The 4586-nt window shown below is 35.0% G+C and overlaps 1 long non-coding RNA gene across 1 annotated transcript in view; it reads right to left on the bottom strand.

Annotated features, from left to right (window-relative positions):
* The window catches only part of LOC118765280, an 18549-nt gene extending 15721 nt beyond the window's left edge, over positions 1-2828 (bottom strand). The window contains exon 1 of the long non-coding RNA XR_005001119.1: positions 2541-2828. This is a non-coding gene — a long non-coding RNA (uncharacterized LOC118765280). The remainder of the gene's footprint in view (positions 1-2540) is intronic.
* Positions 2829-4586: the final 1758 nt, after the last annotated feature.

The raw sequence follows: 4586 nt of genomic DNA, 5'->3' as shown, positions 1-4586 counted from the left end.
GATTACACCATTCACTTTGATGCTTATATTAAAAAAATCTACTTCTTGAATGAGAAAAGACAAATACCTCAGAAGAATAGATAAGGTTATGGCGAGCAAAGCCTATGATATGGTGTCGATTCTTAAAGAACGGTTTGAACATTTCCTAATCTCATTTTCATTTCACTTGTCAACTTCTGACTCCAACTCAACCCTAGTTAAGCCAGATTATTATACATTAATTCCTTAATTCTTAATGCTATCATTAATATTTCATACGAATTAAGGAAAGGAATGCAGCCCACACTCTGTCTTCATTCCTTACATCCACCTTCCCCTTCATTAAGCATTTCTTTCAGTCAGTCAGTCATTCATTCGGCAATTAACTCGTTCTTCCATCGATATCATTTAGTTTTCTAATTTATCATCGTCAATGAACGAATGGACTACCTCCACATTAATTATTCATTCGAACATGTATTCATCCATATCTTTGCATTTACATAGATCACTGTTCATTTGCACCGTTGATCCGTTCATATTTCATATTAACTGCAATTCGCTGATTTCTGAATTATTGGTTAAAGAAAAACAGCCTTTGCAAAAACTCGTTTATTCTATCATTGATTTCCTTAATTTATCTGTCATAAATTTATTGAACGATTCGATTTGTTGACCACTTCGCTTGTTATTTTTATTCATTTTATTTTTTAATCATATTTTCGTTTATCTTTATGATTATCGGTCTTCTATTTTTTTTAGCAGTAATAATATTAAAAAAATAAGTAAATAAAAACAGGAGTACATCCAATCTTTTTTCTTTTCAAATAAATTTTTGTTTATTCTCTCGTAATTTTCATTCCTTCGTTCTTGCTCTTTTTTCCCTCCCATTTAATAATTTTTTGTTTGTTCATACATTGAAATATTCTAACAGACTGACAGACAAACAGTTCGTCAGTCAGTCATCCGTTTATAGATTAAATTGTTTACTTTTCTCTGTATGTTGGCTTGTGTTGTTGCTTCATTATCGTCTGCTCGTCAATCAGTGTCGCCGTCAGCCATCAGTCTTCATCAGCATGCCAGCCAAACAGCCAAACAGCTAACCTACCCACCTACCAATAAGCCAAGTACTATGTCACCTCATTAACACGTCCCAGAAACATAGAAGGCAATACAGCCTCTGTTTCCCCCAACACACAAACACACACGCACATTTCTCACTCCCCTTCAGTTTTTTTCCCCATCTATCGCTCACAATAAACTCCCCCGATTAAATCAACACTAAGTCCGTTTCTTTCCCTTTTACTTTATATTTTTCCTTTTCTTTTTCTTTTTTTTTTGCTTTATACTTCCGTAAAACAACCCGAGGCTTCCCATTTCAATTCCATTTGCTAACTTTCCCTCTCACAATTTTTCTTTCTTTCTTCTCACTGTGTAGTAACCTGACAAGTACCGTCGTCGTCGTCATCATCATCATCATCATCATCATCATCATCATCAGCAGCAGCAGCAGCAGCACCATCACTCCACTGTTCAATAACTACTCAGCTCCTCCTCCACTACCAGTACATCACCACCACCACCATCATCATCATAGTCATCATAGGCATCATCTCCGCTATCATTAATCTCCCTATACTTATTACCTTTTATTCCTAGCATTCCCATTAATATCTCCACAATCTACAGCGACGAAAGAAACAACAACGACGAGAGGAATACGAACTCTTGACGCGGGAGCCCGATGTTTGGTATATCCTGCTGCCAATTGCTGCCAATTGCTGCCGATCATGAGAAAACCTGTCGTGTTTATATTAAATACCGGGCCAAAGAGAATGAGAATGTGATGTTAGGGATAATCTTGTTTTAGCTGCGTGCTGCTACTGATGTTGATGCTGCTGATGGTGATGATGAAGTGTTGGTGATGGCGAAGGAGGAGGATAGTAGACATATGGGGTAGTAATGATATGATGTTAATGAGATTTTTTTAGGGGGAAAAGGAGGAGTAGGAGGCGGCAGAGGAGGAAGAATTTACTCCCAATAGAAACCGTCACAGAATTAGTTGCCCGGAAATAACAATTTTATAACAAGAATTCTTACACATTGCTGCTCCTTTTTAAACTTTTAGCTCTGTATTCTGGTGCCTAGTTCTCCCCACAATATAGCATTATATTATTATATTATTTGAAGGAGATTCTTTAACAGTTGAATGTAATTTGAAAAGGTAATAATCTACTGAACAATCTATTGTGAATACCTTTATTAATAACTCTCGTAATTCTAACGGTCTTTGAGGACAAGGGACAAGTTCCCGATCTGAAGATCATTATACTGTAGAAATTTCTTCCATGTTTGTCTGGCCCCAGTATGTTTATGACACGTCAAGTCGAAATCTACAATAGGTCTTTGCTTAAGAAAATAACATGTCCTGGCATGTCGATAACATTAGAAAACCGACCGTGAACTCATACTGGCAAGAGCGTAGAGTTGATCTAAAAGTGCATGAGCACATATATAATATTTCCTTAGATTCAAGAGAAATAGTTCACCTCAGATATAACCGGGATCTAGTCTTTCTCGTTCGCAAAATGATCCCCATTTAATTTTGCTCTGATTGCTTTCAATTTTGGTGTATCGATGCAACTCTGAATTTTAATTACGATCAACCAATTACTTTATCTCGTACATTAAAGAATCTGATATTATTTGGAATTAAATTTGGGAAATTTTGGTAATTTTAGCCAATCAACAGACAGCGTGGCATTAGCAGCTTGTTACCATGACAGCCGCATGCTGTGTTGTGGTCCACTGTTGTCTGTGCCGCTGTTGTCGATGTTGATTTTTCACACTTGATTCTTCACACCACGAGATTCTTTTCACCCGCGTATTTTGTTTTAATTTTTCTGTGTCAGTATATTACATATTTTTCTGTGTTAGTATTTTTCTGTGCTTTTTCTGTGTTAGTATTTTTACATATTTTTCATTTCATATATTTTGGGGACTCATTGACTCAGACAGCTGGATTTATGATTTCTCTAGGTAAATTCTATTCATAAAAATTTAAATTAGGAGTATTTCTTAAACCGTTAGCTTCACATTTCAACAGCTTAACTGAAATTTAGCACAAATAACAGGAACTGAGAGGGATATCGTGGAACAGAGAAGCTGTGGGTGATACAGATAATTTAACATTATTTTTGAATTCTGCATGTGAAAACCTGGTACAAATTCTTTGTTGACCAGTGTTATTCCTAACGTAGTTTACAAATTCAAGCATGAAAACGTTACCCAACTTTAGAGTTTTGGAGACAGATGCCCCCTTTATTTTTAAGCCTCTGTAACTTTTTCTCCAATTTTTTTCTCCACAACACCATACTTTCAAAGCAATGAGACTGGAAGGCTACATTATTATAGCCGATTTTCAGATTTTTTACTTCCTTTTAAAAATTGCATATTTTGCGAATGAAAAAACTATATCCTATAATTGGAACTGAGTAACCTTCACGATTTTCAAGATTTTCACAATGGCAGTAGTGATAGCTTCGATCAGAATTTAAAGGCAAGTTTTCTAGTTCGAATTATCAGCTGAGTACATTTACTCTAAAAAAAAACTGAACTCGGGATTTCTTCCATTGGTGCAACACCAATGAGAGAGGTATTGTTATTGAAAAATAATAAACCAATACACAGCGGCATTTGCGCCGAGAAAGTGCAGTGGAAAGAGCTAACAAAAGTCGAACGGTTTCTTACCTTTAATTTATAGATGAAAAATGTAAACATTCTTCCTTTTCCTTCGCTTTTTTTTATGAGTAATCAAACTTGCCACTAGAATAGTGGTAAGAACGGGATTAGCATTGAATAACAACAACACTTCATATTAAATGTTTCTGTAATACGTTTCAACTGCTTTTCTAAACTATCGTTTGCAATCTGGCACTGTTTTTTTTAATTCTATGTCTTTTTTCAGAATCCTACCTCGATTCTAATTTGACATGGTGAAACCATTGACATTTGCTTGCATCCCGTTAAAGCTGTGGGTTATTTCTATTTATTAGGTGATTGCTTCTATTTTATCATTTTTAATTCGACTCTCATTAGTATTATTTTGATCAATTGGAAGTAATTTTTTCAAATATTTTAATATTTTAGCTTATATTAATTTAGCTTTGTAGATCACCAAATATTTGTTTGTCTTGTGTGTTACTAGATATATTTCTATCTTTTATTTTTTTATTTAGTTAGATTGATTTCAGTGTCACAGTTTTCTGAGCAGCGAAATAAAGAATCAAGTTGTCTCGTCATAATGTTTTATGTTGCCCATAAAAACTGTATCCCAAAGACTCATTCTTTCCTTTGGTGCCAGAAAATAATTTATTTCCTAACATACAATGCTCAAGAGAGGCTCATAAGGAAATCCTGTGCCCACATCTTGGACAGAGTTGAATTTAAAAAAAATTAAATAGTATCAGCCACCTTATAGGTGACCTTGAAACAGCCTACTGTCTTCATATGATGAAACGGAAACAGTAGCCAACAGCTTCACCGTGTTAAATAAGAATCGATGTACGATCCCGAAAATAGACTTAAAATAGCAAGTAACAGAATGG

Source organism: Octopus sinensis, linkage group LG11, assembly GCF_006345805.1.
Source record: "Octopus sinensis linkage group LG11, ASM634580v1, whole genome shotgun sequence".
Classification (NCBI taxonomy): Eukaryota; Metazoa; Mollusca; class Cephalopoda; order Octopoda; family Octopodidae; genus Octopus; species Octopus sinensis.
The sequence above is the reverse complement of the archived record's forward strand: the minus strand, read 5'-3'. Positions and strand labels throughout refer to the sequence as shown.